The sequence below is a fragment of the Ambystoma mexicanum genome, chromosome 9 (genome assembly GCF_040938575.1).
Source record: "Ambystoma mexicanum isolate Mex_15411 chromosome 9, UKY_AmexF1_1, whole genome shotgun sequence".
Lineage (NCBI taxonomy): Eukaryota > Metazoa > Chordata > Amphibia > Caudata > Ambystomatidae > Ambystoma > Ambystoma mexicanum.
Window position 1 is genome coordinate 586,336,177 of NC_090931.1, and position 12,279 is coordinate 586,348,455.

Consider the following 12,279-nt stretch of genomic DNA (forward strand, 5'->3'; position numbering starts at 1 on the left):
TCTCTGACTTTCAGTGTAACCCTGCGGAATTCGTGTGAATGTAAATGAACGTCCTCCTAAAGTTAAAGCAAATAAATATCTGCTATCTGGATGTACTGGAATGGTGAAGAATGCATTCTTCAAATCTACAACACTAAAATACGATGCAGATGCTGGAATCATAGTCAAAATTGTAGTCACATCCGGGACTAATGGAAATTGTGGATCAACAACTTTATTACCTCTGCGCAGATCAATTATGGAACGGTACGGTATGTCATTACCTCCTTTCTTGTAAACCGCTACCAGAAATTTCTTCAATTACATTTCTCTTAATCAAATCCGACACAGTGCATTTCAATGCTTTCTCCCCTTTGGCTAAAATTTTATATTGCGCAATACGCTGCAATGTAATTCCTTCTTTTAAAACAATGTTTACGGGCTCTACTTTTAAACAACCAACATCACTGTCGTTCACTGCCCATATACAAGCCGGTACTTTACTCAATTCAGTCGGTAATGGTTTAGATACAAATTGTGACAAAGGAGTCTTTTGTGGCGATATTGTCAAATACACTCCATCAGGAGAACAATAAAAAAACGCATTCTATTCCTTCAGCAAATTTAATCCCAACAAATTTTCACTGCAATTTGTCGTCAGGAGAAATGGGCAAGACTCAGTGAATGGACCTAGTGTTATAGGTACTGATTGTGACACTGGACTAATTACTGGTGTACCTGAGAACCCTACTGAAACATTGTTCTTCCACAGTGGTATATCTGGAACCTGCTGATGATCAATCGAACATTTTTGTGCACCTGTGTCCACTAGAAAAATATGTTCCCTATTTCCAACCTTCATTTCTACGTAGGGCCCTTTCTGGCCTACGGGAATAAATACTGGTTCCAACCCCTGTCTTGGGCTGTCCTAGTAAAATAATACATCATCAGATGTAAAGTCGCCAGTGTAATATGCATTGGACTGATTGTCCAAAACATTTCCATTACTTGTGCTGTTTTGCTGTTGTTGGTTTTGGTTCGGATTCTGATTCTGATACCCCTGGTTGTTCTGAAATTGTGGCGCTCTTTGGTTCCTATTCTGTCCTTGTGTTCCTGTGCGACCTCTATTCTGTCTTCTCGGGAAAGTCCCATTTCGATTCTGTAACTGCGGGCACCATGCTCGCCAATGGCCTTCTTATCTACAATAGGCACATTGATTAATCCCTATTGGACCACCTTGCATGTTGGAGAATTTGGCTCTGGATTGTGCATTCCCACCACCTCTATTATTGTTTAGTACTTGCTGCATCAATACTTTTGTTTCAGATTCACTCTGTCCCTTATTTCTTTGTCCTTCTCTGCATTCACTCTGTTCTCATGATACTGGGCCATGTGTAATACTTCACTTTGTGTTTTTGCTTGCCATGCACTTTCAGATTTTGAATTTTTGGTAACAACCCTCGCACAAACTTATCAACAAACAATCTCTTCCCGGGTTCAGTACTCAAGTCTTGACCACTAAAATCTGCAAATACTTCTTCAAATCGATTAAAATAATCTGTCGCTCCTTCATCTTTGCCCTGTAAAGAAGCAGTCAATTTATCCCAAACTATTCTCTTTTCGGGTACCAAAGTTTTCAATTTCTCTACTATTCGCGCTGGTAAAGCCAACATAACTTGCAGCAGTTTTTCTCCAGCCTTTCTCTCACCATCAATTCTAATCAAATTCTCCCAAGTGTCATTTAATATTGTCGCATCATTTACATTTCTAACCTGTTTCCATATGTCTACATGTAGAATCACAGGAAACAATATATCAATGTCACTCAATGGAAAAACAGATGAATTCAAAACAGATTCAATTTCTTTATAGAATCCTGATGGGTTTTTCCTAATGTCAGGGATCGTCTGCCTGATACTATTTACTTCTTGTCTAGAAAAGGGGACATGTGCAAACTGTGCATTATAATGTGCCTCTATCGTGTGCGCTGCAACTGTTCCAGTGGCAGCAACTTCTACCTTTGGGACAAACGTCTGAGGCACTTCCCTCATCGGTAATTGCAAGCTAGGTGTTTCTACATTTGTTTGTTTATTAAGCAATAAAGCTAAATCAAGAGAAAAAAGCAGCCGTTCCAGTTTCAGGCAAAAATGCTCTTTTATAAATCGTTATCAAATCAGCGGGACAACATATCTTATTCTTCATACATTCATCTTGCAAATACTCTACCATGACCTGTAATACCTTTCTCTGCATTTCTGGTGTATACTGACTAAACGGATAATGCACTTCAATTGGGGAAATGGCGGCATCTGAAATCCATCTAAGCGCATCTCGCATACAAATTCTTATCTCTTCACTAACAGGTTTTAACGGCGGAAATAATCGTTGCTGGACATATGACGCATGCGTTTTATCTTTCTTCATTATTTCTCTATGCAATTGATCAAGCTCGTGCTTAAAAACAAATATTCGGCCTACATGTTCTCGTACTTTCGACGCATTACCCCGCAGATGAGAAAGAAAAACCAAATCACGCAACTCTTGCGGTGCCACTGTGTCAGTCAAATCACTCCATATTTTCACAAGATAATTCCCCATGCATTCTAACAATACCTGCTGTTCACCAAGGCCTCTATGATTAGCGATGGAACTTTGCACGGCTGTTTCCTCGCCACCTTCAATATACATTTCTGCCCAAGTTCTCAGCTCCTCTTTCCTGTCTTTGCTAACCGTACTACGAGTCACTCTACTACTTCCTTGCACAGGCCCCATCTCTGTAGAACTGCCTATCATAGCGGCCTCATTCACGCTCTGATGGCGGTAGAGGAAATGGTGTAACGAGCACAGGGGGAGGAGAACTTGCTAATGGTGCAGATGGAACAACGGGAATGGGAGGTACATAAGGAGGAGGTGCAACTGGGTCAGTACTACTTTGAGGACGTTCATTTCTTCGCTCATTCAGGATTTTGTTTATTAGCTCATCTGATGTATGCAAATCTTGTTGTGGATATATTTTCTGTACACCTAATTGGAAAGCCATGTCCATTCTCCTATGGCCCTCTGTCTGTTGATGCTGATCAAGCTCTAACGCTTTCTCTGCGTTCGTTTTATGTCTGCACGCGTGTTTCTCTCTACTTCTCAAAAGGAGATTAGCTTTATTCCTCCTGTCTCTCACGACGTTGAACGCCGCTTGTCTGACTTTCTTACATAGCAATACTGATTCTAAGTGTTCTATACGTGCTAATTCAAAGCTCCCATCATTAGGCCACTGCAAGTCTGCTACATGTCTGGTCTGCTTATGCCAAATTGCATTAAACATTATTGCCCCTACACCATATTTTACATACATTTCAAATGCTGGCGACCCTGCGGGTGGCGCGACCTGGCCGGTTTCCAAAGATTGTCTACCGCAGTGGAAAAATTCCACTAAGCAGGAAGACCATCTCCCAGGCATAATTAATCCTTACCCTTTTCTTACCCTGGCCGTTTGATCTTGCAAGAGCAACACTCGATCAATATCAGGATGTTTAAGAATCGGGGCACGACTCACCTGATCAATCAATTCGTCACTCAGGACGCAATTCGCCTGTATACAGACGCAACTAAGAATCGTTGTGACTGTGTGTCTGGCTCAATCTGCCTCGTTTCAGGACCCTCGCCTCGATGCCCTCTGGGAGCTGCTCATCGATCAGGGATCGGCTGTGTACAGATCTGCAAAGGAGTCTTTCATCACTTCTACAGGGGCGTCCCCAACACTTTTCAATCCCGGCTCGACGGCTTCGTCCTCGACTCGTTTTTGCCTTCTTCAAACTTAACGTATACAATGGAGCAAAAGGGGAAGGGTTCCTATTCGGGCGCCATATTTGCTAGACCGTAAAAACCCTGCATATGGAAACTAAGGCAAAATAACCATATACTAGTGACACGACAGACACAAGGTTCGATTTTCCAAACAAGTCTGGTTTATTTCAAAGTATGCTCAGTCGGCTGACTGGGGTCGAATGTCTCGCAACGTGTGTACCCAGACCTCGTGAGACGCAAGAGAGCGAGCAACGCACAAGCAACAATATATATACAGAACATGCAATCTTTGAAGGCAATTCAAACCGCCCATAATGTATCTTTTAGGCTAGGGTTCAGTGATTGACAATCATGACAATTATGACAAGTCTCTATTCAGTCTAAATATACTTATTCTAGCAACTGCTGCAGAGACAGATTTTTGTTATGGAGAACATAAAGCCCTTAGTTCAGCAATGATATGTTCGTAGGAGAGAAACATTCCTTAGCACGTTATCTATGTGTTTCTATTCATGAACCAAGGGTCAGACAGTTCTGAGGCAGTAAACACCAGTCTCTGCGAAGGAGTACCGCTAAAAGAATATAATACATGCTTTAACTGCCTGTTGCTACAGAGTTTGCAAGACAGACTGGCACCTGGGCTGCTGATTAGATGCAGTTTCTGCACGCCTCCTAGGCCTTCGGGAGGGAGGAAAACAATGTATTTCTGTAACGTTTGACATTCCTGTCTGTGTTGGTCTTTCAGCATGCAGGCCGTGGCCTTGCACCGTGCATGAGCTTGAAACATAGAATACATTTCGCAAAACCTTTTGACAGAAAGAAAAAAGCAAATGGCGGATATTTCACAAAATGGACGCCCTCTGGTTACATTGACGATTCTGTGTTTGCAATGTTTGTCACATGATGCGATTGGTTTCTGGCCAACATAATATAAATGCTATACATACTATAGGGTAGTTTCTGGACTAACAGCAAGTGGTCACTGTAATATTGTAATTCATTTTCTAGCAGCACCATTTGATTTCACAAATATGCTGGGTCGTGGAGCTTTCAAAAGTATATCCTTTGGATATAGAAACGGAGAACAGAACCTTTGTTCAGAGCCCCTTGCCTAAAGTTCCTTTCACACATGTCCCACTTAAATGATTGTAAATTGTCAAGAGACATAAAATCTGTAAGTATCAACCTGTCATTAGACCAAGCTAAGACATTTAAGAGTGCCAGAGCAATGGCCAGTGTCAGAACTAGGTGTCTTTCGCCTAACAAAGTACAGGGGCTTGTTTGTAGTGGACACTTTCTGCCCTAGAGGAGATTTGTCTAGTCTGTGCTTGCAATGGCCTTCAGATCAGAAGTGGCCCAAACACCTGCAGCATACCTACCCATACCTCCAGTCATGGAATCATATACTGTTAGGCCCAGCATTAGCGCACTTCTACTATAGTTTGCAGTAAATCGTAAAATGCCAGCATTAGTTTATGCTATTCTAATGGCAAGATTGTCAATGGGTTTCTTCCAGTTAATTGAAGTAAAAACTGTTCTCCCAAATAATCAAACTTGCTAACTGTTGAGAGTTTAACTTGACCTATACAAAAATGTAGCACCTTCTTTGAAACTTTCTGAAAACACATTATTTGGGATTATTCAGAATTGACAGCCATTTTCCAAGTAATCATACATGCCCCATACCCTGCCAACAACTTTGGAAGCACCAATGGTGTAACAGCCATCAGGATAACGCTGTCTGCATAAGCTAGACCGGTGTTCACATCTCCCGGCTACCAGAGGCCCCTCAAGATTTAAGCTACCCAAATACTCATTCAAACAATTTAAATAAACATTAAACAAATGTGGAGCTACTACACTGCATTGGCATAAATAACAACATATAACTCCTAGCTTCATGGTATTTACCAATCAGCGAAGAGAAGCTGCGGCATCGCTCCAAATTTCCAACCCCTTTCTGAAAGCCTCATTGAGTGATAGAAACGATGTTGTTTACATCAAACCAGTCCAATAGTTTTTCACAAATAAATGCCCCCAAGATTTTAAGTGAAATCGAGGGTTAACAGGTTGGGTCATCTCTGGCTCCTTTTTTGAAGACTGATACAACAGAGGCGGAGAGCCTGCTGTATGGAAGTACTCCAAAAAGAAAAATAGCTTTAATCAAATTCGAAAGGAAAAGGAGCACAAATACCTTTAAAAGATCACTATGCACAGCAACTGGCGCTGGAACTTTTAGCAACTTCAATTCTTGTACATAAGAGCACTATATCCACTGTGATATCTTGGGCATGCCTATTAAGACTATCACATTTAATATTAGGGACCTCAGTTAGGCGGCTCTCTTCCATATCATACAGTACTCTAAAATGAGAGTGCCAATGATCAGCCTTGATATCTTTAGACAGTGCATCGACAAGAGAGTTGTCGCTTAGACCATTGTCCACCGGCTGCCAAAAACCCTTCACATCATGGCTTGCATGACATAATAAGTGTCTAGACGACAAACCTTCAGGTAGAATTTTTGCTCCAACAACATTGAGGCTTCTTAGTCTACTCAAAAGCTTGCTCGAGCCAGAGTCCTTCAGGACACTAGGCAAACCAGATTTAGCCATTCTTGAGCTCTTGTGAAACTAACACGTTTTCGATTTTACCCAAGAGTTGGGCTTATCTGGTGTATATTGTGATGAATCCTGCGGAGTCATCACTGAACCCTAGCCTAAAATCTCTGCCCATGTGGCCAGCGGGAGGCAGCCACTAACTGATCCTGACCCTGGGGGGGCATCATGAGGGTGGATCACATTAGAGTGGTTGGGTGTCGAGGTAAAGTGGTGACTCCCTTAGGAGAGATACAGTGTTCCTCTTTCTGCCAGGATGAAGACCCTATGATCCCTAAAATCAGGATGTTATGCTGTCACTGCATAAATCCTTCCCCAGCTATAGTCCCAAGAAAAGTATATGAGAAACCACCTAACCAGAATACGTTTTCCTCCTTAGGAACCTATGGGTCACATTTAATGCCCCTTGACTTTAATGGTTCTGTCTTGGAGAGAAGTGTTAACCCCAAGGTCACTGCATATACCATTCACAGAACATCTGTCTCGAAGGACTTTGAATTCAACAATCGAGGCAGAATGGTATTGGAAGCTCTAAACCCATTATGGACTTCAAGACCCATAATGCCTATGGTACTAAGACAAAGAAGAGGAGCAAAGAGCAAATGATGATTACTAATGCTGCAAAGGAGACTGTGCAGTCTAGTTGTTTCAATCACAGTCAAAGAAGCAGGACCTTTTAATTTAGAAATCACCCACAGGTGATAGAAGCTAGAGAAACTATAGAAACCAGGGAAGTAAAAGTAGAAATGGAAGTGGCCACTGAGGCCGAGGCAGGCAGAGGAGTCGTGAGGTGCCCAAGCAGGGGGAAGAAGCCCAGTTGGAAGGGAGAGCCATCTCTGAGCCGCAGAGAACCGCGCTGGTGTTCTGGGGCACCGGGATATCAACAAAGAGCGGTGAGCTCCTGGGAAGAGCCAGGTGGATAAAGACAGTTGTGGCAGGGCTGTCAAAGGCATTGTCAGACCCCAGGAGGTTTGACAGTGTACCAAAGTCCAACCCACACTGAAAATGCACCACAGCATCCAGAAACTGCACAGAGACGCCAAAAGAAGGTGGTGAGTTGGCCTAAGGGAGGAGGTAACCCTACGGTGCTCCACAGAGATCAGTTACAATTAAAAGACAATTTTGAATACTGACTAAGCAGAAGAGAGGGGCAAAGAGGGCGCAATTCTCTTTACCTGGGAAATCAGTTTGGGGAAACCTGTAACCTGCACTGCCACCAGCCAAGAGATTGCACAGATGAGAGAAGGGCAAAGAGGGCGCAATTCTCCTCCCCTGTGATATCAGTTTGGGAAAAACCTGCAACCAACATTACCACCAGCCAAGAGACTGCAGAGAAGAGATACAGTGTGCAATTCTCCTTACGTGGGATATCAGTTTGGGGTAATCTGTAGAGCTGAGAGACTATAATAACTGGCAAACATTATACAATACTCCCCATAAGAGGTACTGTGGAAGAGATGCGGAGCAAGCATTACCACATACAGAAGGAAACATTGACAGTTGCTTTGTAGGAAGAAGTTAATCCTGGCAGGAGAGTGGACCAGGATAGGAATCAAGATATGTGAAGTGGAAGTTAATCCTGGCAGGATAGTAAACTAGGATAGGAATCAATATGTGTGAAGTAGAAGTTAATCCTGGCAGGACAGTAAACTAGGATATGAATCAAGTTGTGTGAAGTGGAAGTTAATACTGGCAGTAGAGTAAACCAGGAAAGGAATAGTTGTTTTACTGAAGGAAACTTGGTTGTGGTTTTCAAGAGTTGTTGGAAGAAAAAGTACACACTTTATCATCCTGACAAACTATTGTTTAACAAGAGACCTTTGCTGTGCTGTCCTGACAAAAATATTCTACAGAAAGGATAAGTGTTACACCTCTCTAAAATAATCCTTTTCATCTTGGGAAGAGTGTTTTGGAAAAGATACTGTGACAAAACCACTTCCGGGCCACCAGTTGTCCAGGGATAAATATCGGTTTCTAAACCATCAATCAGCCCCACACCTCTAGTACACCCGAAGGGATTCAAACAGATTGGAAACACAAGTTAATAATAAACCTCCTTGTCCAATTTTGGTAACGTGGACGGAATGGCAGGCTTACCTCCGCAAGGACATGAATCATTGGTTAGTTGCAACATGGCAAAAACAAAATTATTACCCAATGATAAAAGGGACTGTCCAGTCAAGGTTGTATACAAATATCTACTTTATTATTATTACAACAGACAGTTCTAGCACACTACAAAATACAACCCACCCTGTAAAGGAACACTGAGGACAGACATTTTCACGAAGGAAAGGGATGCACTCTGGATACTGACAGGAGGGTAGTCGGTAAAGCAATCAGTCTTAACTGTTCAAGGTTGTTGCAGCACCAAGGGAGCGGGGGTCATACATGTCACTAGGGGCCTTCGGAGAAGGACCAGGGGGACAGAACCACAATGTACCTGGTGCTTGAGATGACTTTGATGCTCGACTGCATCAAGTCGGTTGCAGGACGCTTTGCAGCTCCTGCGAGAGGGTTCAAGATGGGAGACAGCTGCAGGTATCAGGTGGCAGGCAGTTCGGCAAGTGAGGCTGGACGGGTGGCTGCAGGCTGGCCTACACGATGGCTCAGAGTCAAGAATCGTGGTCTCTGTGCTGGTTGGCAGATCTGGAATGCTGGTCGAGTCACCTCGGACAGCTTTAGTGACTGCAGCGTGAAAACAGTGAGTGGTGCAGCTGGTCACAGTTCGAGGGAAGGACTGCCTTGAAAATTACCTTAAAGATGGATGCTGGTTGATGCTTGTTGTGGTACTCCTCATAACTTCTTGCAAGGCTCATCTCATCCTTTCAGGAAGACCGCCCAAGGCTGAAGAGAGTTTTTGCAGGCAACAGCCTTGACCTTTGTTCAGAGACTCTCTGGCACTTCCCACCAAGGAACCTTTCTGTTAGCACCTAGCAGGGCATGCTGTGTGCTGCCTGGGTACCAGTTCTGGAGCTGCTGGACAGGTTCTCTGAGGTTGGTATCTCCCTCTGTTTCCTGGGAGATGTTTAGGGGAGGGATCTTGCTTCCCTCTTGGAAATCCTGGCCTTCCTTCACTGGCAGAAGCTTTTAGGCAGACTGTACCTTCAGCCAGGGTCCGAATGAGTCATCCTTCTTACTCCTTTGAAAGTCATCGTATGATCTACTAAGTGAGGGGCTCAGCCCTCTTTTAAAGCAAAATGGGCCCCAGTGATTGGTACAGGCTAAGCCGACCTTAATGAACCAATCCTGGGTCCCCACCAAGAATCTTCTGTTATGCATGAGGTCATAACCAGAGTGTTTTGCAACAGGAAAGGTAAGGGGTGACAACATGTACTACTAGTCCCACACATCTTTCTGTCTGCTGTGGATCAAAGTGTCTCTCTCGTTAATTGAGCTCTCTGTGGCTCCTGATCAAAGCGCAGGTCTCCCTTGGAGTTTGTGGCGAGAACAGACTTTCTGTCTCCATCAATTCACATACCTCTTCCCTCTGAAAGGGGGTCTCCCTGCAGGAGTTGCCTACTGTAAACAGTTGTCCCAGACATGCCTTTCACTGCCCTTCATACAGAGAGGTGGGAGCTAGCTTCAATTTGACACATTGCATATCAAAGAGGTGTTGGTTTTCCTGTCCCCTGTTGCCAGTTCTGCGATCAGGCCTATCGCAGGCCTGTTTCAATTAACTCTCATCAGTATGCGCTACCACCAGCAGAACTTTGACAATAGAGAGGGCGGATGCATGGAGCTTTGATATTTTAATTAGGCTGGCCATGGCCGGAGGAAGGTATTGCTTTCCCCCTTCCTGAGATGCTTTGATGTACCTGTGGCTTCCACAATCCAGCTAAATGTGACAGGGAGGACTGCGCCTGTAGTATGTGTCCCCCCAGAGTACACATGCGCAGTGAGCAGAGGAAAAAGTGTGTGGGTTAGCCCCTCACATTTTCTGAGGTTGATCTCCCATCATTCATTTTCATTAAAAAACTTCAAAAAAATCCCAGGCAAGCGCACATTCCCTGTGCGGATGGTCGAATTCGTTACAGAAACAGTTGCGTTCGGTTTTCTGTGAACATGTGGTTTTTGTGAAAGAGACATTTTCTCTAAGAATGCCAAGACCTGTGGGATGGAAAAGACATTTGCCATTCACCTGCATAGAAAATTGGTTTTGTGAAAGAGACATTTTCTTTAACAAAGCAAAGATGTGTTAGATGGAAAAGATATTTGCCATTGAACTGAATAGAACACTGTTCAAACAGAACTCCTTCAAAAGTCTTCCTGAATTGTTTCAGGAAAAGGGAATCCAACCCTGGCCACAAGAATTGCTTTGTGAGAACTATTCATTTGAAGTTGTACACAATTTTGCTGAACTTAACTCTGAGAAGTGTACCTTTGGCACTTTGGTTTTGTATTATAGTACGTGGGTCAGATACATTTGGACACAAGGTTTTTTTTTTCCTTTAGTTTTCGTTTGCTAGGTAGGGCCATTTTCGTTAGGGTAAGGAAAGATAGGCGTTCATCCCATGCCCATATAACCTTAATAAACATGGACACAATGAGAAAACTACAGATTTGTGTTTGTCTCTCATTTATGACCCCTCACAATATGTAATGCACAGGTTTAGAGTAAGACCATTAAAGACATGAATACTGGATAATAAAGTGTGCAAAATCAATAAATGTGCTTCAATTTCATTCTTGCCAGAATAACGCTTCATTCTGAATTCATTTTATCTTCTCAGAGTTTCTTTACATATTCTTAAATGTGTTTCACATTGGTTATTACATTGTGCAGACAAGAACTGAGCACACTGTCCTGCTGCAAGCCTTATAAATACATAATACAGTAGAACTATACATTACATATATATCCTGTCCTTTGTGGTCTTATGTTGTTGTGTATTGCATTTGATTTTTTGCTAATGCATCTCAATAAGTGCTTGCATTGTTGTCAGCAGTGACTGATGTATTGGACTAGCATTGGTTAGCTTTATGGTGAGTAGTTATTTAAGGATCCAATATTTGAAGACTTTCAAGAAGGCACAAGAGAACCAATTAAAGCAGTAATGGTTCTAAAAATGCACTTTATTTGAACACTTTTGAGCACATAGTTCTATGAAAAAACACGAAATAAATCGAATGCCTCAGAGAAAAAAATATCATTTAGCGTAGAAAATGAGTATGCTGAAGAGTAGCTCAGCAGTTGACTTACTCAAGGGGTTCTACTTTGTAGGACTGGTAGTTGGTGATGTGCAAATTAAATGTAAAGACCTGATAAAGTTGTGAGTTCACACACCATGCATCTTACCATGCAGTAGAGAAAAGGGGAATCTGCTTCATGTGAAGTGCCCTGATCTAGGTTTTCAACAATGGTGACAAAAACAGGATGAAGATAACAAGAAAATTTGCCCTGAGACGGTCAAGATAAACCTATCGCCCTGACATGATCATCCAACCACTCAGCTTCTCTCAGGCCAAAAGCGTCCTGTGGGAGGGTTTTCATTGATGTGTCCTGGTCTACCCTTGCAACTATGGCAACATGCATGGCATGAAGATCGAAGGAAAATATATCCAGATTCTATCAGATAAACTGGTCATGATCACCTAACCCTACAGCCGTTCTGAAGAAATAATTAAGGCATAGCAGGTCTACCTGGCCTCACATATGAAGAAGTCTGTATGGCTCAGAAAATAGCATTTTCTTATGTTGTACAACAATTTAGTGCCTAGTGCGCACTTAAAACAATTGAGGCAAGGCATGTTCTGTCACCCAGCCAAGCTGTATGTTTTGGTGCATGCATAATGTGTTATAAAGCAACCACTATACTGGGTTTCCTCTTCATTGCGTATTCAGTTATATTGTGTATTAAATGTGCACCAGCGCTCAGCT

General features: G+C 42.8%; 1 protein-coding gene across 2 annotated transcripts in view; it reads right to left on the bottom strand.

Annotated features, from left to right (window-relative positions):
- SHPK (sedoheptulokinase) overlaps positions 1–12,279 on the bottom strand; it is a 353,593-nt gene that overhangs the window by 84,748 nt on the left and 256,566 nt on the right. The gene's annotated exons all lie outside the window — the stretch shown is intronic.